General features: G+C 42.5%; 1 long non-coding RNA gene across 1 annotated transcript; it reads left to right on the top strand.

Annotated features, from left to right (window-relative positions):
• Nucleotides 1–15940: 15940 nt before the first annotated feature.
• On the top strand, nt 15941–18132 carry LOC111542243. Its single transcript, XR_002731490.1, has 2 exons — nt 15941–16112; nt 17852–18132. It is a non-coding gene; the product is annotated as an uncharacterized LOC111542243 (long non-coding RNA).
• The last annotated feature ends 9683 nt before the right edge of the window (nt 18133–27815 follow it).

Genomic DNA, 27815 nt, shown 5'->3' with positions numbered 1-27815 from the left:
GACCGCTGGACCACCAGCCCCAGCGAGAGCACAAGAGGAAGACAGAGGCCCTCACTGCTGGGGAGTCCCTGCCATACTCAGTCCCCCACCACACTGAATCTCCCCTCACAGTTTCCATGTAGACCCCTTGAAGAGGGGAAGGGCCTAGGGAGTCCCACCTTGTCGTGTACCATCAATAAATTCCCCTGTGCTCAGAAAAAAAAAAAAAAGAAAGAAAGAAAACTATAGAACTTGCCCTTGATTCAGGCTGCAAAGGAGTGGAGCAGGATTACAAGACGAGCGGTCTCTGGATCCCACGCCTGTCTCAGCCAACACTGCAGCCTCTGCAACCACTCATATCTCACAAGGGTCAGACTGAGCTTGGTAAATACCCCTCTGCCAGAGAGCTCATCTGCCGTGCAACAACACTGAGTGTGGGCCCTGGAACCCAGAACAACTGTGACTGTGCAGACCTGCCAGGAGTCAAGTATGAAGACAGTCCCCTCTCATGACTGCCTGTCAGGCCCAGAACTGGACAATCCAACAGCCTGGAAGTTGTTCTCTTCAAGCAAGTTGAGTTAGCCCAGATGATCAGGGCGGAGCTAATGGATGTGGGCTAACCATTAAATTGAGCCAATCTATTAGGTTGGTGCAAAAGTAATTGTGGCTTTTGCCATTACTTTTGATTGCAAAAACGACAATTACTTTTGCACCCACCTCATAGTGTGGTGTAATTTCATGGTTAGCTTTTATCCATTAGCTCCCCTTCCTCGCAAAAGCCAAAGCCAGAACGAAGCTAAAGTGGTGAAGGCAAATGTTATCCAGGATCACCGTAACAGGGGAAGAGAGATTCCACTGTAGAACTGGGCTCCATTCTGAATACAGCAGGGAGAAGGGATTTATTGCCAAGGAGCAGGGGTCGGAGGATGGAAAAATACTAAGAGAAAACTGCACCAAGTCTGGGGAGAATACCAGCGGAACAGACCTGACAGGATTCCTGCTGAAGGCAGGCCAAGGTGATCAGACAGCAAAACTGTGAAAAATTTTAATCAGGTGTCAAAGATCGGGCATTCTTGTTAAAATGTCTTAGCAAGGTTCTTGATAAAACTGGATTTCACATGGAAGAGAACAGATGGGTATTTACAGTCTGCCTAAAGCTTGGGCAAGCAACGAATCTTTGTTACTAGTTCCCTTTCAGAGAATCAGAACTCCCAGTAAGCCTAATTAACTAGTTATAACTAGCCCTTCCTTGTTCTGGACTCTCCGTTTCAGCTGTGAAAGTTCTCCTGGGGACCCCACTCAGTCCTGGACAAACTGGAATAGTTGGTCACCCGGTTACTAGACTGATCTGCTCTCTGCCTATGAGTCTCAGACAACATTTGGTCCCTGAACAACTAATGGAATGAGAAAAGACTTCCTTGACCGATTTTGTTCGCCACTCTGACATCAGAGTCCAGTATGGAGCTTGGCACCAAGTGAGAGATCATAAAACACTTGTTGAGGGCCGGGCCTGGTGGCTCACACCTATAATCCCAGCACTTTGGGAGGCTGAGGTGGGTGGATCATGAGGTCAGGAGTTCAAGACCAGCCTGGCCAATGTGGTGAAATCCCGTCTCTACTAAAAATACAAAAATTAGCTGGGCATGGTGGCATGTGCCTGTATTCCCAGCTACTCAGGAGGCTGAGACAGAATTGCTTGAACCCAGGATGCAGAGGTTGCAGTGAGCTGAGATCACGCCACTGCACTCCAGCCTGGGCAATAGAGCTAGACTCTATCTCAAACAAAACAAAACAAAACAAAACAAAACAAACAAACAAACAAAAAAACTTGTTGAATAAATGCGCATGTGAATGCATGAATAAATGAATCTAGTTCAGAAGAGGTGGCCCTGATTCCCACCTCCCAAGTGGGTGGACAAAGCTATGGAAGCCCAGAAATACCAGAAATATGGCCCAGCATTTGCCCCTAGTGTACACTGAGGAGATATATGCCCTTCTGGTTGTTTCTAAAACAAGAAGGACCCGACAAACTGACCGATATAAAAGACTCCTGAATGTCTAATTCAAATAACTCAAATTTCACTTACATAAACAGTGTCTCCTAAAATCTTGTACAATCCTCTTGAAGTCATGGTTAGTAAAATTCTTACTCAACATTTTCATGAACCAAGAAAAAAAAATCATGTTTTATGCAACCGAACTACTTTAACTTAGACTTTCTGAATTATTACACATCAGGGAAGGAACTAAATAAATGTGCAGTTATTTTAGTCTCAATTAAAGCTCTGAGTAAATCAAAAGAGATTCATGAAGGTGAAGGGCAGTGCTTTGGACTACACGTTTATGTTTCCCCGAAATTCACATGTGAAAATCTAATCCCTAAGAGGATGGTATCAGGGGGAAGATCCTTTGGGGAGTGATTAGGTCATGAGGAGGGTGGTGCCCTCATGGATGAGATTAGTGCCTTTATGAGACCCCAGAGAGCTTCTTTGTCCCTTCCACTAGGTAAGGACACAGCGAGAGGATAACTGGGTTTTTTTGTTAGGTTTTTTTTTTTGTTTGTTTGTTTGTTTTGGGGTTGGTATTTATTTATTTATTTATTTATTTATTTATTTATTTATTTATTTATTTATTTATTTATTTTGAGATGCAGTCTCACTCTGTCACCCAGGTTGGAGTGCAGTGGCACGATCTCAGCTCACTTCAACTTCTGCCTGCCAGGTTCAAGCAACTTTCCTGCCTCATCTTCCCGAGTAGCTGGGACTACAGGTGTGCACCACCACACCAGGCTAATTTATATATATATATATATATATATTATATATATATATTTTTTTTAAGTAGACAAGGGGTTTCACCATGTTGGCCAGGCTGGTCTTGAACTCCTGACCTCAGGTGATCCACCTGCCTCAGCCTCCCAAAGTGCTGGGATTACAGGTATAAACCACCACACCTGGTTGAGAATAACTGTTTATAATCTAGCAAGAGTGGCCTCACCAGGAACTAAATTGACCAGCACCTTGATCATGAACTTCCCAGCCTTTAAAACTGCGAGAAATAAATTTCTGTTGTTTAAGCCGCCAGCCTGTAGTCTTCTGTTACAGAAGCCTGAGTTTACTACGACAGGCAGTAAAGTCCAGCAGTTAAAGGCAAGCACAATGAAGTGGAACTAACTTGTATTTGAATTCTGACTTGGACGCATTCTAGCAGTGTGACATTGGGCATAGCATTTGACACTAAGCCTTTTGTTTCCTCGCATACAAAATAGACACAGCATTGCTTGTCTTTTGGAATTGTGGTAAGAATTCAACATACTATATCCTACTGAGCCTAAGGATAGTTGTGGAGTAATTATTCGTAGGTCCACATTCACTCTCAAAGTTTTCCTGGTTTGCATGAAATGCTATACACCCATCCAATACTGAAAGTACTTAGCTTCAGGTCTCACACACAGCTATGAAGTAGCACAGCTTAATATACTAACGTTTTCCTAAATTTTGCATTAATTTTTTCTAAATGTGTACATTTCAAAATTATTTTTAGCATAGTGCCAAAAAAAGATATCACAAAAAAGTTAAAGAATATGCCATGTTGTCATGCCATTTGGGCACCAGAGCCTGTGAAACAAAATGTCATTTTGGAAAAAGAAAGCACCTATAACATCATCTTCATTTGTGTGGTAATGATGGAATACTAACGCCTACATTGGGCTTTCTATGTGCCAGGAGCTGTTCAAAGTGTTTAACACTTAACATTTCCTAGTTCTCACACAACTCTCTAAGGGAGGCACTTGAATCGTCATCATTTTATGGAAAGGGAAACTGAGGCACATAGGTCATCCATGTCAGCAGCAGAGCTACGACTGAAACACGATCAGTCTGACTCTGAAGTCTGTGCCTTTGACTCTGCTGAATGTGTTAACAAGGAAACTCTTACCCCGTTGGTTATAACATTTCTTATCTGTCAAGGGCTGGGAAACCAGGTAAAATTAGGCAGGAGAAAAGCGCCTCTATGGAGCTCAGACTTTGCAACACCATTTTGACCCCTCGGGGTCTCTTTTTGTTGTTTCTTTCCAAGTACTCAACTATGTTCTAAGTCAGTTAGGTTCTAGATAGGTAGAGGTATTGGCTGGAAGAAAGGATTAACTTTCCCTCTCAAAAAAATCAACATATTTTACCCAAGGGAGGATTCAGAATATCCTACCTCTCCATAAGGCTGATCATTTTTCTAATAACTACCTGGGTTTTTTTTTTTTTCTCCAATCACACCTAGAGAAGACATGAGCTCTACTCTAAGATAATAGGAATGGCTCAGATTCTACTCATTAATATAATGATTCCATAACACAATGACAGATAAAAGAACTCTCTTTTTATTCTACTCAAGGCTGGTTTTACATAAAAATAGACCATAACTCAGAGTCTGTAATGTCTATGAAAAGGTTACACTCGTTACCATCCAAATAGGCTGAGCTAATAAAAATTATATTTGTTACAATCCAAATAGATTAACCGGCCTTAAGGGCTTAGCTATGTATTACACTTTTCAATTTTCTTATAATTAAATTAACATAAAATAGTCTTCACAAATAAATGGCTGTTTCAGAAATAGTTAAGCTCTGTTTAACAAAAATAGCCATTCTATTTACATGTACAGCCACTCAGGTAGACCTGGGAAGTGGAAGAGGCTCTTCTCTGTGGAGTGGACTCATGATCAAAAGATGATCTCACATGTCCTGCTGACGCCTCAGGCACCCCCAGAAGATGGCCCAAGGAGAAACCCAGGCTCCTCTCACATTCTCCTCTGGACTGAGGGCCTCCTGAATCACCCGCCTGTTCTTCCCTGGGTGCTCCCAGCCATGCACCACAGGGTGGAGCCTCAACTGGCTCACCTGTTAAATGGGAGACCCATGGCGGGTCTCCTCAGTCCTAGTGCTCTGTTTCCTGTCAACCTTGAAGCTCATGAATAAAGGTTCTCCTGAAATTTTCTCAGCTCATCCCCCGCCCTTTTCCTTCTCCAGAAGCCTGGTCTCTGGGTATTTGCCTTCCAGCTGGAAATCCTGTTGAACCATTGCTTCTGTTTGTAAAATTCATGATTCGAAACGTTGATGTTTTTGTTGAGGTGCCATTTTGTAATTCTGTCCCAGAAGCACGCTGAACATTGAATAAACAACGACTTAAGTCTCTCAGCTGAAGTCTTGAACAAAAGAATTTATGCCTTTAAATTAGTTGAATTCCTTAAATGTCATCATGCTCAAAAAACTAATTAGTTGTCGATCAGCTTTTGTTTTTTTCTATAAATGTCTTAAAGAATGGAAAGAAGTGGAACAAGTTATGTATCTGTTGCCATTTGAAACAATCAGAAGCTTGAGTTTCCTCAGTTCTTAAAGTCAAGAGGGAGAACGCTCACAAGGAAGAGACGAGAGCTCATCCTGGCTGTGAGCTCAGATGTCAGACATGGGGCTGGGTGCTGTGTTGAACAACTTTAATTGCTTCATCTCATTTGATCTACTCATCATCCTGAGAATTAGGGAAACTTACTCAATTTTGAAAGGAGGAAATAAAGGTCACGGAGCCAGTGTGAGTCAGAACAAGTTGTACAAACGCAGAAGCAAGGAGACAGATAGGTAGCAGTGGGAAGCCCAGTGCATGGAGAAGCCCCATTAGAGTATTACTAAAACCAGAAGCAGAGTGTCCATCCACGATCTCATCATATACAGGGGTTCTACAGACAGCCTAAGCTTGACAGTATGGTCAGTTCCCATTACTCTTGAATGTTCTTCTTTGACCTCAGTGGCTCAACTTTATCAACAGTAAAATGTAGTCTCATTGAGCTATGTGATAGATAATATAATGTAAACCCTCACACCAGCAGCCCTTTGTTTATCATTGTGATTATTTCCTTAGAAGTAAATAGAACTTAGAGGATATCTTGATGATATTGGGGCAGATGGCAGCTCTGCTAATCTCTGTGAGCCCTCAGCAGCTGCCCACATTTTGCACAATCTAGTCCTTCCTCCTTGGCATCTCCACAAAAGGATGAGCAAGAAAAATAAAGATGAAGCTCAAATGAGTCCATTTTGCTGCATGTCACCAGCTTTTATTGAAGCTATGATAAGGGAGGAGGTCAAAAGTAACGATGCAATAAGATGCCTAAATTATCTGGGGATCACTCATTTATGGCACCCCTATTCCTCATCATGGTGGATGAACAAGACCTGGATGCACATTTAATAAGATTATAATGCTTTCATTCAAAGTGTTCCTGTGAAGCAAGTAGGTGAGAAACATTGCAATCTGCATTTTATAGCCTTTCCCCTCTCTTGCTGTAGACAGTAGTAAAGTTACTCATCTTTACCTCCCAAGTGCGTAGCGCAGAGTAGATTCTCAACAAATGTTATTTTGAAAGCACAGGTCTGTGATGTTGTGTACAGGTTCTCAATGTTGGCTGCACATTGCTGTCCCCTAGGGAGCTTTCCTTGGAGATCCCCAGGAGACCATAACATGCAGCAAAGTTGGAGAGCAATGAGAATGATCTGTGTTGCTGGAGGGCAGCTGTGACAGAGTGTCAGGGCTCAACTGCAGGGTCACATGCCTGTTACCCTTTCCCTATAAGGATCAGGAAACAGCACCCAACTGACAAGGCAGTTAGCTAGTGGGTGGGTTAAAAAATAAAACACCTGGTACACTAAGACAAAAAAAGGGAGTGAGATGAAACTTATTTCAGAGGCTGAAGGCCAAGCTTTGTGTTATTTCTGATGGACCTCAACACCCTCAGCATAAAACAGGTGCCTCCTAAGTGACAAGATTAGCCTCACCCTGGAGCAGTGGAATGGATAAGTAGAAAGTGCATGGGCTTTAAAGACCAAGCCGTACTCCAATTCCACCCGTACTCTGCAAGCCTCGTGGCCTCAATGGGCTCATCTTCGAGATGGGGTCTCTCAGGGTTGTGGTGAGGTGGACTGAAGGGTCAGTCTGCATGAGGAACAGACACACAGTTGGCACCTGGTCTGATCCATGTAAAAACACAGCATGTACATGTGCGTACACACACACACACACACACACACACACACACACGTGTGTCCTTCCCAAGCTTGTGCTGGCAAAAAAATAAAAACCTCAAGAGACCATTTTGGCAGAAGTCATCCTTGCCAAAACTCCTTCCTTTTTCTACACATAAGCCCGTGTAAAAATGTCTCCTGCAGGATCTCCGGGGGAGATAGTTGGGAAGGAGCTGTTGCTGTGATCCCCGACAAAAGCAGCCTCCTCGCTGCCATCCTCGCATTTCTTGGCTCCTCCTGGCCCCAGCACATACCCTCAGGGCACTGGGACGGCAAAGCCCCTAGGAGTCCACTCTGAGCAGCTCCAGCCACGCCTGGTAGGAGCCCTCCCTTCCCACCGCCCACTTTCCCTCTCAGCTTTTCTTCCACTCGCTTGCCTGTGTGGTCCTTTCAGCCCATGCAGGGCTGACAGACAGGTAGGTCCCTGGCCTAAAGCATCTCAGTTTATCCCACTTATCAAAAGCTAAATGACTCACTCCTCCCTGGGCACTTTCTTTTTTGACTTTTTTTTTCCTTTGGAGCTTATGTTTAACTGACTCAGTCATTCTCCATTTCACCAGAGACCAAGCTCTCTGGGGAATTCAGCATCAGTCTCCTCATTCCCAGAGCTGAGATCGATGTGTCCACCCTGTCCTATTAAAAATGCACAACGTTCCTCGTGAGAATTACCGTGTGCCACAGACCTGCTCCTCACATGAAATTAGGCCACGCTTAAAACAAACAGCGTCACAGACAGCGTGGGAGGAAAACAGTGGCCTACATATTAAGAAACAGTCGGAGCCTTCAATTTGAGATCTAAGCAGGATGAAATCCCTCCCCACACACCTGTGACATTTATCCTAAGAATACTTGGTAAAAATCGATTGACAGAGTTAAAAAGGGCCCTTGGGATGACCTAGCCCAGGGATTATTAAGTGGGGACAGACATCAAAATCACCTGAGGAGGTTTTTCAACCTGAGCAAGAGATTCTGATTCACTAATTCGAGTTGGATTTTAAAGGAATTAAAATGTTGCCAGCAGATGCTGTATTTTGCATTCACTATTTGGGTGGGTGGCGGAAGGAGGTTATTTTTATCGTTGTCATTTTCTGCAAAGGGAAAAAGCACAAATTGTTCATGAATGATGGTTGCTCCTTTCACTTTTATTTTGTCATATGAATTCCCCGCACCCTCACAATCTTCGATTAAGTAAAGGAGCCAGAAAGTGGAAGAATGGTGGGCACTCATATAGGAACAAAGGAAAGCCAATGAAGTTGAAATATTTGATCGTTTCCCCAGGTCTTTGATAGAGGCCCTGTAACATTTCCTCTCCTGCTGCTTCAATGGCTCATTCATGTCATTTCTTTGCTTCATTTGCCTTTCTCATCTTACAGATTTTTCCCCTTTACGGACTTCTTTTGGTCCCATTTCCCTCTCACCTTCCCATTCCCCTACTCAAATCCACCTGGATAAAAATGAAAATGACTGCCTCATGTCAGACACTTGGTATTTCATGATGTAGGACAAGGATCCACCCTTCAGGAAACTCAAAAATGTGGCTTTGTCCTGAGGTCCCCTCCAGGCCACTCCCTGTACAAAGTATAGCTTGGTGATTCTCAAACTTCTGCAAACCTAAAAAAAGTCACCTTGGGTAGCTTGTAGAAATGCAGACCTCCAGGCTTCACGGACAGAATTTGACTCAGTGAGTATAAGGTGATGCCCAAAGGTTTAAAGAACACAAAGGGATTATAATGCAAGTAGCCCAAGGGAGAAACATCAAAGAAGGCTGATGTGGTCCCAGAGCCTTCGGGTTCCTGTTTGCAACCTTAGTACCAAAAGCTCAACCACTAGCTCTGAACTCTTAATGTCTGCTTTGGTCCAGTGAAGATTCCTGTCACACCCACCTCACGGGGCCAGGATACCGACTAGATGAGAGCATCATATAAAGCACCCACATAAGGCCTGGCCTGAACAGGCAGCTGCTTTATTATCATCTCAGCTGTTCCACACATATTCTCAAAAATCAAGCAATTGCTTCTGATGAGTGTGATTTCAAGAGAAAATAAACCTCTTAAGAAAAACTTTTGCCTTAACGTCTATGTTCTTCCATGCAGTGCCAGACCTGAAACTCGGGAACTTTAAACTAAGGAAATGGTTTCCTTTGAGGCCTTCCTACCTCCAACATCACTTTTCTCTGTCAACTCTTCCGTGTGGGCAAGAGTCATCTTTGTTAAAGACAATAACACATTTGCATTTGGCCTTTAGTGCCGATCTTCTTCATCCCTTAAGGAATAAAGTCCAGGAAATGACCTCAATTCATCTGGCTAAGCTCCATTCCCCCCACCCGCACCACCACCTGTCTTCTTCCCAGATGCATTTCCCTTTGTGTTCAATGCCCAGCTCAAATGTCTTGTGTAGATATCATCTCTAGCTCTTGTCCCCACAATTTTCTATAACTTTGAGTTCCTTTGTGTTTTTCACACGTTCTCTAGTCTTTTGCTTGTTTTTTTTTTTTTTTTTCCCTCAATGTACATATCCATCTCATCCCCTGGGCCTAGCATACTCTCTCTGTACTCTCTGGACAGGAAACACATCCACAGGAGCCCTCAACCCCCAGCTCCTGACCCACAGCATGATGGGCATTAGACCCTCAGTGATGTGTAAACAGGACCTGAACTTCTGACTCCTTAGGATCAGAAGTGAGAAATGAAAAAAGTACTGGGGAAATACCTAACATTTGGTTGAGGGCACCTGATACATAAAGCAAAAACAACACCACTCTTCTTTCATGGTTTTAGCCACATCTTCTCCCACTTCAGTCGTTGCATTGCTTAATTACAAATACATGCTTGGCTCCTCCCAGAGTTACAGTACAGACTGAGAAGAATCAAGCTCTTCAATGACTCAGAAAATGAAAGGTAGAAACAACTTCCCCAGATGTAACCAGGCCTAATGTGTCCCTGTTTTTTTGTGCATTTGTTTTTTTGTTTGTTTGTTTGTTGTTGTTGTTTTTGTTTTTGAGACGGAGTCTTACTCTGTCGCCCAGGCTGGAGTGCAGTGGCACAATCTCGGCTCGCTGCAACCCTCTGCCTCTCAGGTTCAAGTGGTTTTCCTGCTCAGCCTCCCAAGTAGCTGGGATTACAGACACCTGCCACCATACCTGGCTAATTTTTGTATTTTTAGTAGAGACAGGGTTTCACCGTATTGGCCAGGCTGGTCTCGAACTCCTGACTTCAGGTGATCTGCCCGCCTCGGCCTCCCAAAGTGCTGGGATTACAGGCGTGAGCCACTGTGCCCGGCCTATGTCCCTGTTATACATAATTTCACTGCCCAGGATATTGCTTAGCACACCATGGGTACCCAATATGTATTTATAAAATGAATAACCATGCATATTTATCACTTTATTAGTATCCTTCCAAGCCACAGTCATTGGTTACATGGTGTTGTTTGGGAACTTTTGCAATAAGGGGGCAATTAATTTATGCAAAATTTTATATATTGATTCCAAATATAAATAACTTGCATTTGTGGTTTATTTAACTCTTGAACATTCTATTTGTTTCCTGGGGCTGCCATAATGAATTACCACAAGCTGGGTGGTCTAAAACAACAGAAAGGTATTCTGCATGGTTCTGGAAGCTGGAAGTCTGAAATTAAAATGCAGGGGGTGCCATGCTGTCTCCGAGGTCTCTAGGAAGGAGTACTTCTTGGATGCTTCTAGCTGCTGGTAGTTGGCAGCAATCCCTAGCGGCTGGCTGGTAGATGCAACACTTCAATCTATGTCTTCAATCTTCACGTGGCCGCCTCTCCTGTGTGTCTGTGTCCAAATTTCCTTCTTCTTAGAACTCCAGTCATATTGGAATAGGGCACACCTTGGGCCCTACAGGAAGTAGGGCCCTGCGCTTATGATCCCGTTTAACCTGAATTACCTCCGAAAACCCTTGTCTCCAAATACATCTCTTCTTAGCTTGATTACATCTGCAAGACCTTATTTCCCAATAAGGTCATATTCACAGGTTCCCAGTGAACACGAAGTTTGAGGGACACTGTAACACCATTAAACCCAGTATAGACACCTTCTTGACCTGAGAACTGTGAATATGTAATACACTGAAATTTCCCTCAGCCAGTTCTTTTATGGGGAAAAGGAGTTTTATTGCTTTGACCTTAACAGTTAATTGGAGGAAGGTGTTAGGGTAGGAGATGAATGAGATGACCATTCAAGAGTGCGTCCATCTGCACTGGGAGGAGGGTCTCATCACAGAGAGAAGACCCTCAAGTCATGGAGCCAAGACAGTCAGGGAAAGGGACAGGATAGAAAGGGTTAGGTCTCTACACCCTGGTGACCACCTTTAAAATTTCGGAGTTGGAAGGTTACCATAACAAAATACCAGGGGCCACGTGGCTTAAATAATGAAAACTTACTTTCTCAACATTTCTGAGGGCTGGAAGGACAAGATCAGGGTGCCGGACTGGTTATTTCTGTTGAGGCTCCTCTCCTTTGCCGTAGATGGCACCCTTCTTGCTGTGTCCTCACATGGCCTTTGTTCTGTGAGTGCCTATCCCTGGTATCTCTCTTCTTTTAGGAACATTAGTCCTATAGGATTAGGGCCCTGCCTTTCTGATCCCATTTGACCTGAATTACCTCCTAAAAGCCCTGTCTCCAACTACAGTCACAATGGGGATTAGGACTTCAACATATGAGTTTAGGGACGATGCAGTTCAGTCACAGCAGACAGAACCTGGAAGTCATTGCACAGATGAGGACCGTTCTGCCAGGTCCAGAGATTTGATAAAGGTCTCTCCGGTTGGAAAGGGCCTCATGCTCCTGATGCTGCTCCACTCTGCTAGAGCCTCGAGTTGAGTCTTTTGACTTTCCCTTTTGCTTTACTCTTCTCAAAACACAGAAAAATAAGTAAATCTCTCTTAAATAAGCAAACATAGATGGCAACCCCTTCATTTTGACTTATGCCTAAAGACGATACATAGGAGTTTGAGCTAAAGTCTCCTTTGAGGCAGAAACCAAACAAAATGCGTAACCCATGTTGGATTCCTCATGAACCCAGCACTGGTCTTACACATAGTAGGCATGCATTAAGTACAGATACTAATAAAAAAATTGTATTTAGTACTTATACTAAGTACTTTACATATATTAAGTCATTTAATCCTCTCTAGAATTTACTAGGTAGGTTCTAGTATCAGTGGCATTTTGCAGATAGAAAAATCAAGGAGGCCAGGCGTGGTGGACCTGTAATCCCAGCACTTTGGGAGGCTAAGGTGGGCAGATCACGAGGTCAGGAGATGGAGACCATCCTGGCTAACATGGTGAAACCCTGTCTCTACTAAAAATAAATTTTAAAAATTAGCCAGGCGTGGTGGCAGGTGCCTGTAGTCCCAGCTACTGAGGAGGCTGCGGCAGGAGAATGGCATGAACCCAGGAGGCAGAGCTTGCAGTGAGCCGACATCGCGCCACTGCACTCCAGCCTGGGTGACAGAGCGAGACTCTGTCTCAAAAATAAATAAATAAATAAAAAATAAAAAATAAATCAAGGCACAAGGAAGTTTATTAACTTATTCAAGTGTCATTAATGTATAAATGAGTGAATGGATCAAGGTATTTAAAGACTGCTCTAAGCTCTATGCTTCAACGCTGCATAGCCATATCTTTTATTTTATTTACGATATTTGGATGTCTTTTTTTATGTATTTAGGAGGGGTTGTTATTGTTTGATTGCTGTTGTTAAAGGTAAGAGAACACCAGGCAAATCACACTAATAATAAAGCCACTAACTATAAATATTCAACTCTTTATATCAGTGTATTTATATCATGACCCGGTATACATGCTTACTTATACTACAACAAGTTTCCCAAAAATAATATTTAGCCTCACTATATACAGTAATGTATTCTGCTATTTTCTCTTGTATCCTATTTTAGTCTATTTAGTTTGACTATTCAATGTCTTTTTTAATGCAGATCATGACCAACCAAGTAGATTCCAAGAGCCACAATCCAGTCACAGTCAGCTGTTTGAAAAACAACACTACTATGTATATACAGCATCAATGTATCTCATATATAGCATCTATATTATATATTTATATACATATTACATTTTTCTCAACAACATACACGTGCATATATACACCTAATAAGTAGATTTTTCTTTTTCCCTCAGTTGCTGAAGTTCAGGAGTATAAAGATGTTATTATAATAGGTGTACATTTTAAAGTTTTCAGAATGTTAAAAAAAAATGCTTTGTTGTTACCCTGAAGTAAAAGGGACTAACATATTTCAGAGGTTTAGGCTTTGGAAAGTCATTTAATTTTTCCCCAGTCGTCTCTCACAGTATGTTTCCTTTTGTGGGCTGTGACTTTCCTAATAGGAACATATTTTATAGTTAAACAATTCAGGTCAGACATCAGATTGTGTCTCCATTTAAGTTCTAAATTGCATCAGACACCAAAATGCCCCCTAAGATTCTGGTGGTGAATCCGAGTTTCTGTGAATGTTCAGAACTACAGAAAACCCTGTTTACTTAACATGAAATCGATTACGTAATGAACTTCTGCAGAGGGTAAGATCCAAAGCTGAAAAAAGTGATGTGGTTTGATACATTGTCAGAGGCAATAGTGCGACATGGAAGATTTGAACTTCCAATGCGGTGGAGAAAAGAATAAATAAAGGAATAAATTAAGATGTGTCTTGGAATGATGTGCTCAGGAAGGGGATATATTAACAGGCAGGTATAAAACAGTAATAGTGTAGGAAGAGCTAATATATTAAAAGGGACGATAAAGAGATAGGTTTGAAGCCTTCCCTATTTATATATTATTTTTAAACATGCCAAAGACAAAGAACCAGTGCACACCCAGTTGAACTGAAATATTGTTTCCTGAAAATACTCAGATCTTATTTAGAGCAGTAAATGTTTTATGCTTTTACCACAGAATTTAAAAGTTGTGAGAACTCCTTTTTAAAGAGTCCTATTGATACCAGTTTCCTTTCCCTCAAAAAAACATTAGTACCCTTGCCCCTTTTTCTTCCTAAAAGCAAGTTACAGTCTTTTTGTTTGTTTGTTTGTTTTCGGAGTCTTGCTGTGTGGCCCGGGCTGGAGTGCAGTGGCCGGATCTCAGCTCACTGCAAGCTCCGCCTCCCAGGTTTATGCCATTCTCCTGCCTCAGCCTTCTGTGTAGCTGGGACTACAGGCGCCTGCCACCTTGCCCAGCTAGTTTTTTGTATTTTTTAGTAGAGACGGGGTTTCACCGTGTTAGCCAGGATGGTCTCGATCTCCTAACCTCGTGATCCGCCCATTTCGGCCTCCCAAAGTGCTGGGATTACAGGCTTGAGCCACCGCGCCCGGCCCTCAAGTTACAGTCATCTCTGGATGAGACATGCGGAGAGAGGGTTCTACCAGCACTGGGTCATCCAACACGTTATTTGTACGCAGCACTGAGTCCACTTTATCAGAGCAGTGCTTCTAAAGCTGGCAAATTTGTGCACTCCACTCCCTGAGCATCCTCCTGGAAGCCTGGGGTGAGTCAGGGAGGGGCCGACAAAAGATGCTAATACTGCAAATAGATCACCTGTTTGTGGTTTATTAAGACTTTAGTCCATTGATTCTCAAACTTGAACAGGCATCAGAAACACCTAGAGGGCTTGTGAAACCCCAGACTGTTGAGCCCATCCCCAGGGTTCTGATAGTGGGTCTGGGGTGGGGCCAGAGACTTTGCGTATTCAACAGTTACCAGGGAATCAGTGCTCTGGTCCCATTCTGAAGAATCAGTGCTCTGGTCCCATTCTGTGGAGTTAGAACACTTAATATCAAATTAAGGTGTAGAGTCTCCTTGATTTATTTAGAGACATCAGCTACAAGCTGATGATCCAACTGACTGAAGGCCAAAGATCACAAATGAAAATGACCAGCAAATAAGTACAAAAGGCAACTATTATAATCACAAAAATGCTGTGAGGTTCTCAAGGTTGTATCTTTCAGGAAAGGAAGGGAAAAGAAAGTTGTATGAGACTTAATGACCATACAAGTACATGGTGCGGACCTCATTCTCCCTTTTCAATAAATAGCTGACATATCCTCGTGTCACCAAAGAGCAAGAGAGATGGCACATGGATCATACAAGCGAAGTGTAATTTATCTGCAGCTAAAAATAAAGATTTCAGAGTACAAGTGCTGTGAAACACAGGAGATGTTAAAATAGAAAGAGAAAGAGAGAAGGAGAGAAAAAGCGAGAGAAAGAAAGAGAAGTTGAGCAGGGTCATTGAGAGAAGCAGTCCTCTGGCCAAGACAGCACTGTCTCTCTGAAATAGTTTATCGGCTGATTCGGGGGCAGGAGGCCGACTTGCAGCAAGCCTAAATGTGATTCCATTTCCCACAATGCCACAGGGTGGTTCACACAGAACAAAGCTCCGCTTCTTTACCTAAGAGTGCCAGGTAAGCCGTCGGAAACAGCCACCGTCAGTGAGAAGAAAGCAGATTGCTTTAAGAGAAAAAGGCTTTATTAAAATTCAAAGAAAAAAATAAGCTGAGATGATTTAGGAAGCATTATGCATTTATTGAACAAACACTGCTAAAGACATTTCAGCAAACTGTGTGTTTAAAAAGTAATAAATAGCTATTGTGCTTACTTCATAAACTTGTCAGACTGTCTTCATTTTATTTTCCTGAACAAACTGAATTTCTGTACTGCTCATCCCCAGCCAGTTAATAAATACATCACCCTAAAAAGTGCTGTGGTATTAAATTTACAGCAGATAAAATATGGATGAAGTTGCTGTGCCTCAGGTACGTCAAGTGTGATTTAATATCTCACACTCCTCTTATGAGGAGTAAAAGATTATTCGGCTGCCTCAACCGCCAGAGAGCGAGGTGACCTTTGCCCCCCAAGTAACAGCCACTCAGCAAATAGCACCAAATGAAGACGGAGAATAACACATACATTTGCCGTAAGAAAAAATTGATCTAAATCCATATATCAAATCTGCTGATCAGAGCTCTAGAGAAATGCTTCACAATCCTTAGCAAGCACTTGCAGGAACTTTGAGCAGAAAGAAGACCTTCCTGAAGGTATATAAGATATTTTGGTTTTTCAAATTTTTACTTTATTACTAGTATCCTTATTGGTGTTTCATATCATTGGAATAAAATTTCCTTAGAAGAAAATGCTCTTGGACTTAATGTCTTAGTGGTGAGTATTTTCTTCTCTCTGGAGAAACTGTAACCTCTTTGAGCATTTCAGAGACCCGGAGAATCTTATAAATGAAGGCGTTGTTCCCCAGTGAAATTTCTCAACAATCTGATTTAATTTATATCTTTTTTAAAAGTTCCATCTAAAATGATAAAAAAAAAAATCTCCAAGGAAAACATTTGTTAGCACAGAAAATAAATTCTTATCATTAACATTCTGCCATCCAAAAAGGCTGGTGACTGAGAGAGTTCTCTACACTTCAAAGGTAGGAGAGGAATGAGTTTTAAAATAAGGGTAAAAAAAAAAAAAAAAAAAGAAGCAAATTACTGCTGAGCTATTTTTATTTCAAATATATAAAAGTAGAGTTGGTAAGTGCCATGTATAAATCTTCAAAGTGCGGATTGCCAAGGGTCTTCCTCTAAAGACTGCTGTGAAAAAATAAACTTCGGCAATTAAAGCGGCTTTTTCGTTTCGCCACGAAGTGACAGAAGTGGCCGGGTGTCCCAGGGGCTCTTGGTATCCTCTATGTTCCCAGGCAGCGGTGAGCCTTTGCTAATTTCAAAAATCTCTTCAGCTCTGGGCCTTTGCAAATAAAAGCTTCTGTCGCCTCCCCTAAAATGTGACTGCTCCACGGTTTGAGGTTTTGTGTTTGTTTATTTGTTTTTCACTGGGCACTTTTGTGCTCAGTTGGTAATTGGTTTTACTGAGCCAGAGGGGGCTGGGGACAAGGCTGTTTATTTCAACTTCCTTCAATGGTGAATAGTGAGGCATTGGCACTAGCGGATAGGTTCACACAAAAGCTATGATTCTTAAAATACATGCGTTTGGAGGGAAATCGTCCAAAAACAGGTAAGAGAGGGGATTGAGTAGGGTGGTTTGGTTGGGGAGTGGAGAGGGAGGTGTGTATTTGTGTTTGTGTGTAAGAACCTATTTATAATAGAAGCTTTCCTACCATAAGTGAACATTCTCTTGAAAGCAGATGTGCTGCACAAGCCTGCACCCCCTTCCCAGACTGGCCCAGATGTCAACAGCTGTTCATCTCTGCACCTTTCCAAATAAGCGCTTTCCCCATTCCAGCTGTACAATGGATTGGTCAAGGCAGGGTGACATTTCTTGAGTGACAGATGTGCCTACTGCCGTGGCAGCACCAGCCCTCCCACTTGCTGGCGATCTCTGGTTCCAGGAGGAGCAGCAAGGTTTCCTTTGTTTGCCTCTGTGGGGAGAGGTGAACAGGGCTGGCTGAGGGTGCCGTTTAAGAGAAACCACTGGGAAGAGAGGAAAAGAGACACCACCTCCTTATGCCAGGGATTATTTTCCTTTTAAAATATATGTGTGCAAATTGCAAACATAGAAGAATTCAAGCCAACTAGCAAGGATCTAGAGGTTGTGCAGGGCTGGGAAGCTTTTAAAGGCATGCAGCTTCAAATCCCATGACAGAAAGCCTCCTCATGTCAGTCTTTTCCAAACTGACCAGACAGGGAAGGAAAATTGCAATGGGACCGCCGATGAAAGGAAAATGATGTCCTGATTTCTAAATATCAAAACAGATTCCAAAGGCTAATTTCTCCTTTTCAAGCTGCTATTTTATTTTTATTTTTTGTTTCCCTCCTGTCCCCAGCTTATATTAATAAATCATCTTGTCAACTGTTTCTCAGTGTGGAATGTGTTCCTCAAAAATCTTCTGAGCAATCAGGCTCCCGGGGGATTTACATGCACCTTGTGCTGTGATGACCAGCAAGAGCCCGGCCTGAGTGGGTCCTGAAGGGAGTCTCTTCAATTAAGGGTCTTCCTTTTTCTTTTCATATAGGTTGAATAGATCTACATGTGAGTGATATTGACTGAGGTTCTGCCCTGTATTTGCAAAACTAGCTTTGGGAGGAATAAACTTCACTAACTGGAGATGATCCCATGGTACTTAATTAGCATTTCAAAACCAACGTGGCCATTTATTTTCTAATTTTTTTAAAAAAGCTAACAATACCATTAATTATTCCTTTTATGAGTCTTGATAATGGCTGTTTACTTCCAATAAATTAATATTACACTGACAGGGACATAACACTCTTGCATATCATAGCATTGTTGCTTTCAACAGGCCACAACATCCATCTCTGAAGTTCTATCCTGAGAAACCCGCATACAGGTGTCACACAAAATCTTGCAACTCCTGGTGCTTCAGGTCAGAGGCACCAGTTTTGATTTTTGCCTACCTCTCCTCTGCTAAGGCCCTTCCCTGAAATGTGCCCTCTTCCCATCAACCTGTAACCGGTAAGACATGATCTCAGCACTTAACGTTTCTAATCCAAAAACCTACTCCAGTCCTACTGTCAAATGAAGTGGCAACTAATCGTTTATTGTTTACAGTTTTGCTTTGTTTTTAATTCAACTTAAAACCCAGGTCACTTGCTGTACTTTTTAGTAGATTTTACTTTTTAGAACAGAACTTTAGAGCCTTCGTGGGACATTTTTAATATTGTCTTTAGATTTGTTTTGTCATTCAATCAATGTCACTGAATATATTTAGAAATTATAAATCATGACTTTTGAGCTGTATGGATGAGAATTTGCAGTCCTGAAGCAATGACGAAAGAAAAAATATTTAGAATTGTAACGATGCTATCACTAAAAAAAAAAAATGAAAAGCTAAAGAAAAGAACAGACATAGAAATAAAGATCCTTAAAATTTATAAAGAAACTACATTATTCAATGTTGCCCTTAGGGGAAAAAACCTTATAGATAAAATTAGTGGATGAAAAGGAAAAAGTATTTACTATATGTGTATATACACACATCTACTGGCCCTTCTAAACTGTTGTACCAAATAATACCCTTCATATCCATTTAGGAGAGAACACCCATTTGTGATAAATTGTATCATGCTTTAAGTTGTAATTAACTGATTTCTGATGTTTCAAGTTTTTTGCATGTATTTTTCTCTAGTGACCTCCTTCATGACCTTCTTTGTCTGTTGGGATGTTCATTTTTTTCTTATTGATGTAGAAAAGCTGTTTTATATTTAAGAATGAATGTTAACTTTTGTCATTTAATTACAAGAATGTTCTCCAAGTTTGTGATTTGCCTTCTATTTTTAAATAATTTTGCTTTGTTAGTTGTTATTGGAATATAGAAACTAGGGGCGGGAATTGCTTAATTTTCATGTATTATAACATGGTAGAATGTATTAGACTTTCCTTTACACTTTCCGTCTCTAGTGTAATTCAGTGTAGGTTCTCCCATCCACTTCAACATTATATATTCACCTTGTATTAGTCAGGGTTCTCCAGAGGGACAGAACTAATGGAATATATATATAATCACAGCACTTTGGGAGGCCGAGGTGGGTGGATCACAAGGTCAGGAGATCGAGACCATCCTGGCTAACACAGTGAAACCCCGTCTCTACTAAAAATACAAAAAAATTAGCCGGGAGTGGTGGCAGACGCCTGTAGTCCTAGCTACTAGGGAGGCTGAGGCAGGAGAATGGTATGAACCCGGGAGGCGGAGCCTGCAGTGAGCTGAGATCGTACCACTGCACTCCAGCCTGGGCGACAGATCGAGACTCCATCTCAAAAATAAGTAAATAATTCAATAAATAAATAAAAATGTATGTGTGTATATATATAAAGGGGAGTTTACTAAGTATTGACTCATACAATTATGAGGTCCCACAATAGGCTGTCTGCAGGCTGAGAAGCAAGGAGAGCCAGTCTGAGTTTCAAAACTGAAGAACTTGGAGTCTGATGTTCAAGGGGAGGAAGGATCCAGCAGAGGAGAAAGATGTAGGCTGGGAGGCTAGGCTAGTCTCTCTTTTCACAATTTTCTGCCTGCTTTTATTCTAGCTGCACTGGCAGTTGATTAGATGGTGCCCACCCAGATTATGGATAGGTCTGCCTTTCCCAGCCCACTGACTCAAATGTTAATCTCCTTTGGCAACATTCTCACAGACACACTTTGTATCCTTCAATTCAATCAAGTTGACACTCAGTATTAACCATCACAAGTCCACCGCTTGTCAACTTGAACCCATATACATCTCCTGAGATCACATATAATCTTCAAATAAAGACAATAATAAGGTCATGATTACACCTAACATAATACAACTATCCTTTGTACAACTGGAAATGCACCAATCCCCAACCCAAATATTATTGCATAAAGTTAACAATACTTAAATGCTGATGTGAACTCAATAAATTTTGTATCATATAATAAAGAAGAAAGGAAATAAAATATTTTCCTAGTCCTAGTGTATATATGCACAAACATATTTTTAGCAAAAGAAGGAAGAAATACTCCTGACAATTACAGTCCTCACTTCTGCACTGGGTCACGCAGTCGTAGCTGGTATTGATGACTACCTTCTTCTTCTACCCATTCTGTATTCCCTGTGCCTTCAGCAAGCATCTCAGCATGTCATGGTTTTTTTCCTGGTGGAGTGACCCAAACCTTCATTCCTGAGGAGTCTGGGTCATTTGTAGTCCTGCTGGATTGGGATGTTGTAGTTCCCCATTGACCTTAATCACAGGGCATGGTAATACTAAGAGATGCCCTAATGGATCTCCTGTATTCAATGCATACCCTTCCTTATCTCTGTTGTGGAGTAGTAGACTGATTTCATCTTGATAGTCGGGTTGATCACCCCAACCAATACTGTAACTCCCTTCTTAGCCTGTTGACTTAAAGGCAGGAGGAACCCAAAGCATCCAGGTGGTAATCTTATCTTCCAGTTTAATGGAATCGTTGTTGTGTCTCCTGGTAGCAATGTTTGTCCCTCTGGAACTAAGACATCTAGGCCAGCAGAATGTAGTGCTGTGGGAACAGGAAGCAAAAATTTGCTAGTGGATCACTAGGGGTGATGGTGAGTGGTGCCACTTCCACTTCTACCCCTTGATTTCTGGACCTCTGAATCCTGCCTATGGGAGAAACAGTACCATATATTGGGCACTGATTCAGAGCATACGTGGCCTTCTGGAAAACTTTGTCCCAGCCCTGAAAAGTATCATTACCTAGTTGGCATTGTAATTGTGACTTCAAAAGGATATTCCACTGTTCTGTCAATCCAGCTGCTTCAGGATGATGGGGAACATGGTAAGACCAGTGAATTCCATGAGCATGAGCCTACTGCTGCACTTCTTTAGCTATGAAGTCAGTGCCTTGGTCAGAGGCAATGCTGTGTGGAATACCATCACCATGGATAAGGCATTCCGTGAGTCCACAGACGGTAGTCTTGGCAGAAGCATTGCATGCAGGATACGCAAACCCATATCCGGAGTAAGTATCTATTCCAGTGAGGACAAGTATCTGCCCTTTCCATGACGGAGGAGGTCCAATATAATCAACCTGCCACAAGGTAGCTGGCTGATCACCCTGAGGAATGGTGCCATGCCAAGGGCTCAGTGTTGGTCTCTGCTGCAGGCAAACTGAACACTCAGCAGTGGCCATAACCAGGTCAGCTTTGGTGAGTGGATGTCCTTTTTGCTGAGCCCATGTGTAATCTCCATCCCTGCTACCATGGCCACTTTGTTCATGGGCCCACTGGGGGATGACAGGGGTGGCTGGGGAAAGAGGCTGAGTGGTGTCCACAGAATGGTTCATCCTATCCACTTGATTATTAAAATCCTCCCCTGCTGAGGTCACCCACTTGTGAGCACTCACATGGGATACAAATATCTTCAGAATTTTTGACCTCTCAGAGAGGTCCATCCACATACCTCTTCCCCAGATTTCTTTGTCACCAATTTTCCAATCATGCTTCTTCCAAGTCCCTGACCACTCAGCCAAACCATTGGCTACAGCCCATGAATCAATATATAATCGCTCATCTGGCCATTTCTCCTTTCATGCAAAGTGCATAACCAGGTGCACCGCATGAAATTCTGCCCACTGGAAAGATTTCCCTTCCCCACTGCCCTTCAGGGATGTCCTACAAAGGGGCTGTAGTGTTGCAGCTGTCCACTTTTGGGTGGTGCCTGCCTATCGTGCAGAACCATCTGTGAACCAGGCCCTAGCCTTCTCTTCCTCTGTCGACTGATCATACAGAACTACCATTGAGGCCATTGGTGCAGGCTAGGGGAGAAAAGGCAGGGTGGCAGGAGTGGAGACCATGGGCATCTGAGCCATTTCATCATGTAGCTTACTTGTGCCTTCGGGACTTGCTGGAGCCTGATCACATATATACCACCTCCATTTGGTGATGGAATGCTACTGTGCATGACCCACTTTATGGCTAGATGGGTCAGGAAGCACCCAGTTCATGATAGGCAGTTTAGGTTGCATGGTGACTTGATGACCCATAGTCAAACGTTCAGTTTCCACTAAAGCCCAGTAACAGGCCAAGAGCTGTCTCTCAAAAGGAGAGCAGTTATCTGCAGAAGATGGCAGGGCCTTGCTGCAAAATCCTAGAGGCCTAGGCTGTGATTCACCTATGGGAGCCTGCCAAAGGCTCCAAACAACATCCCTATCTTCCACTGACACCTCAAGCACTGTTGGATCATATGGCCCAAGTGGCAGAGCAGCTTGCGCAGCAGCTCCTGCTCTGGACCCCACTCAAAACTGGCAACCTTTCAGGTCACTTGATAAATGGGCTGGTGCAACACACCCAGATGAGGAATGTGCTGCCTCCAAAATCCAAATAGGCCCACCAGGCGTTGTGCCTCTTTCTTGGTTGTAGGAGGGGCCAAATGCAGCAACTTATCCTTCACCTTAGAAGGAATATCTCAACGGGCCCCACACCACTGGATGCCTAGAAATTTTACTGAGGTAGGAGGCCCCTGAATTTTAGTTGGATTTATTTCCCATCCTCTGACACACTAATGTCTCACCAATAAGTCTGGTGTGTTTGCTACTTCTTGCTCACTGGATCCAATCAGCATAATGTCATCAACGTAATGGACCAGTGTGATATTTTGTGGAAGCGAAAAGCTATCAAATCCTCTCCGAAAAAGATTATGACACAAAGCCAGAGAGTTAATATACCCCTGAGGTAGGGCAGTAAAGGCATATTGCTGCCCTTGCCAGCTGAAGGCAAATTGCTTCTGGTGGGCCTTATGGACAGGAATGCAGAAAAAGGCATTTGCCAAGTCAATGGCTGTACACCAGGTACCAGGAGATGTGTTAATTTGCTCAAGCAATGAAACCACTTCTCGTACAGCAGCTGCAATTGGAGTCACAACTTCGTTAACCTTACAATAATCCACGGTCATTCTTCAAGATCCATCTATCTTCTACACAGGCCAAATGGGACAGTTGAATGGGGATGTGGTGGGAATCACCACCCTTGTATCTTTCAAGTCCTTGATGGTGGCACTAATCTCCACAATCCCTCCAGGGATGCAATATTGTTTTTGATTTACTATTTTTCTAGGTAGAAGCAGCTCTAATGGCTTCCTTTGGGCCTTTCTCACCATAATAGACCTCACCCTATCAGTCAGGGAGCCAATGTGGTGGTTCTGCCAGCTGCTAAGTATGTCTATGCCAATTATGCATTCTGGCACTAGGGAAATGACCACAGGATGAATCCAGGGACACACTGGACCCACTGTAAGTCAGACCTGAACTAAAACTCCATTAATTAACTCACCCCATTAGCCCCTACTTTAACTCAAGGACCCCAATGATGTTTTGGGTTCCCCAGAATCAATGACTGCTCAGAGTCAGTGTCCAGTAGTCCCCAAAATATCTGATAATTTTCCTTTCCTTAAAGCACAGATGCCCTGGTAAAAGGCCAGAGGTCTCCTTGGAGAAGGATGAGAGAAAGGTTAAATGCATAAATTGTGGGCAATGTAGTGGGGTCCTTCCTCAAGGAGACCTGGCCTCCCCTTCATTCAAGAGGTTCTAGCTCAAGTCTGGAAATTGATTGAGGGTCTGTGATTCTCTGTCATTATAATTTGAATTAGTCTTTTGTCCATTCAACCTAGAAGTTTTCTGCTTGTATAAATTAAGTAAGATTGCAGTAGACTTCTTATTGATTTCAGTTCTAAGAACACCATGATTAATTAGCCAATGCCAGAGTTATACATGAGTCAGACTATTCTGATTATTCTGATTGCCACTTTGCCTCTGCTGTCCATTATGGTAGCTATGCCCACCTTGCCTTTGATGGCTAAGTGCCGCCACTTGGCCCCTGCCACCTCAAGATCCAATTATTCCCATTGTATTTAAATTATATAGTTGAGTGACTGTGGTTCCCACTGTTAGATCTAACATACAGAGAAGAGCAATTACAAGGCTCTTCAAAGATGCACGTTCTGCCCTCGCAAATCTATTTTGCAAGGCATTGGGATGAGTAGGTCTAAAGTGACTAATCCACCCCACCGTCCCAATCTCCCTAAGCCTTTGGATCCCTTCCTCTACACTAAACCAAAGGAGATCAGGCATTTCCAGCTCCCTCACAGTGGGCCATAATTTAATCCATATTTCAGCTAACCAAGCAAATAAACTATTAGAACCTGTTTTTTTTAACTCCCCAAGCTGCAACATTAAATGCAGAGTCCCTACTTAGTGGGTCGAAATCAACAAATTCAGCCTGATTCAACTATATATTCCTTCCACCATTATCCCAGATCCTTGATAACTATTCCCATGACTGTTCTCCAGATTTCTGTTCACATAAATTAGAAAACTCAAACAGTTATTTTTGAGTGTAGCACACCTCCTCATGCATCACACTCTCATCCTCAGCTCTAGGGGCCCACCAGGACTTTAGCCTAGTTATAGGTCTAGAAGCAAACAGGGGTGCTGTGGGTGGCTCCTGCGGAGAATCAACATTATCTTGCCTGAAAATGCCTCTGGGGAGACCATCATTGTTGCCTCAGGCAGCACAGGGTTTATCTCCTCAGACAAAGTTGTAAAGGCTGATGGCAGCATGGTTCAGGGAGGGGATGTTGCCAGTACTGGAGATGGGGAAGCTGTTCCTTCTGGCAAAAAGAGTTCATCAGAGTTTACAAACTCAGTGTCCCCAGCTTCATCAGGGTCCTCCCACACACCTGCATTGCAAGTTGCAGGGTCCCATTCTTTTCCAATCAATGCCCTAACCTTAACAGTAGATACCTGGTGAGGCTGTGCATGAACCTTTTGTTGCAGGTCAGCCACTCGCATGATAAGAGCTTGTGTCTGTTTTTCCACAATTTCAGTTCTTTCTCTATAGGAGATAAGACTCTCACTCAGGGGCAATCTTAGCAGATTTGAGGCTTAGTATCTGCAATCTTAGCAGATTTGAGGCTTAGTATCTGCTTCTGAAGCCAGAAGATAGAATTCCTGAGTTCATCATCTTCGGTCATCAATTTGTCCACTGAACTTAGGAACAACCAACCAGCTTCATTATGTTCCTTGGTTCTCTGCATATGGTCAAAGGTATTATGTATAGAGTCACTAAACTCCTTGCCTCTCATGAGTGATGAATCAGGAGTGTCAAATGCATCTATTTTGCATAACTCTCTGAACAGTTCATGCCAAGGACTATCAGTGTTCTCCATACTATTAGAAGTAGAGTCCTTAGCGTTTGGGGGTCTACTTATATTAAGCAGCCAAATCCAGAAACCCAAAAACCAACAAAAGAACTCCATCCTTAATATTCTGTTCCTCTAGAACCACTTGTGGTACCAAAATCTGTATTAGTCAGGGTTCTCTAGAGAGACAGAACTATGGAATACATACATACACACACACACACACACACACACACACACACACACACACACATATATACACACACATTCATAAAGGGGAGTTTATTAAGTATTAACTCTCATGATGACAGGGTCCCACAATAGGCCATCTGCAGACTGAGGAGCAAGGAGAGCCACTCCAAGTTCCAAAACTGAAGAACCTGGAGTCCAATGTTCGAGGGCAGGAAGCATCCCTCACAGGAGAAAGATGTAGGCTGGGAGGCTAGGCCAGTCTCTCTTTTCACACTTTTCTGCCTGCTTTTATTCTAGCTGCATTGGCAGATGATTAGATGGTGCCCAGATTATGGATAGGTCTGCCTTTCCCAGCCCACTGACTCAAATGTTAATCTCCTTTGGCAACACGCTCACAGACACATCCAGGATCAATACTTTGTATATTTCAATCCCATCAAGTTGACACTCAGTATTACCCATCACACTCCTATATTTTCTTCTCATATTTGGTTACAATAATCTGAATATTTTTGTACCATTGTCATGCTGTTTTCATCCCTGTGGTATATTTTGATATCTGTTAAAGCAAATTTTTCCTCATGTATATTTTCAAGATCTCCTTTGCATTCTGGAGTATTTAGTCTTACAACTGGATGATCCCCTCCCTGAACCATGCTGCCATCAGCCTTTACAACTTTGTCTGAGGAGATAAACCCTGTGCTGCCTGAGGCAACAATGATGGTCTCCCCAGAGGCATTTTCAGGCAAGATAATGTTGATTCTCCGCAGGAGCCACCCACAGCACCCCTGTTTGCTTCTAGACCTATAACTAGGCTAAATTTAGAATAATGTTAGATTCCAAATTCTGACAGTTTTAAAATTTTATGAAATTTGTTTTTTTACTTGAAAAAAGTTAACGTTTCTGCCATTACTGTGTCTTCCCATCCAGGACACTACAATCTTTTTATTCATGCTGACCTTTTTATCACATTATTCATTAGAGCTTTCGTATCTTATTATCAGTCCAGTACTTTACTTTCTGAACATACTCCTGACTACAGGATTTCATACTATTTTTAAAGAATTAGTGTAATGGTATTAACAGGGCATAGTGGTGTGCACCTATAGTCCCAGCTACTTGGGAGGCAGAGGAGGGAGGATTGCTTGAGCCCAAAATTTAGAACCTGCAGTGAGCTGTGATCACACCACTGCCCTCCAGCCTGGGTAAAAAAGCAAGACCTTATCTCTAAAGAAATTAATTTTTTTAAAGAATTACTGTAATTATGGGAGAAAGTTATCACTTTTTGTATTTATTTTCTTGCCAGCTGAAGTTTCTTATTATTATTCCACATAGCTGTTCAGTTGCCTCCTTTTTATTTCACAGGTCCATAGTCACATCATCTACAAATAATAATTTCATCTCTCTGTTCTTTTTTTTTTTTTTTGAGACGGAGTCTCGCTCTGTCGCCCAGGCTGGAGTGCAGTGGCCGGATCTCAGCTCACTGCAAGCTCCACCTCCCGGGTTTACGCCATTCTCCTGCCTCAGCCTCCCGAGTAGCTGGGACTACAGGTGCCCGCCACCTCGCCCGGCTAGTTTTTTGTATTTTTTTAGTAGAGACGGGGTTTCACTGGGTTAGCCAGGATGGTCTCCATCTCCTGACCTCGTGATCCGCCCGTCTTGGCCTCCCAAAGTGCTGGGATTACAGGCTTGAGCCACCGCACCCGGCCCATCTCTCTGTTCTTAATATTTACATACCATATTTTGCATTCTTATCTAATAGCATTGGCTGGCTTTTTCTGAAAAAATAAATTTTAAAATGAATTGAATAAATTTAAAAATTAAATAACAAGGTATGTGTGTGCTTGCTTCTGCATTTAAAGAAATACTTTCACTATTTCACTGTAAAATAGGATGCTGTTTTTTGGTTTGAGATATTCTATATCCATTTTGCTATAAGT

The sequence above is a fragment of the Piliocolobus tephrosceles genome, chromosome 15, assembly GCF_002776525.5.
Source record: "Piliocolobus tephrosceles isolate RC106 chromosome 15, ASM277652v3, whole genome shotgun sequence".
Taxonomy (NCBI): domain Eukaryota; kingdom Metazoa; phylum Chordata; class Mammalia; order Primates; family Cercopithecidae; genus Piliocolobus; species Piliocolobus tephrosceles.
Note: the sequence above shows the minus strand (reverse complement) of the source record. Positions and strands in the feature narration are given on the sequence as shown.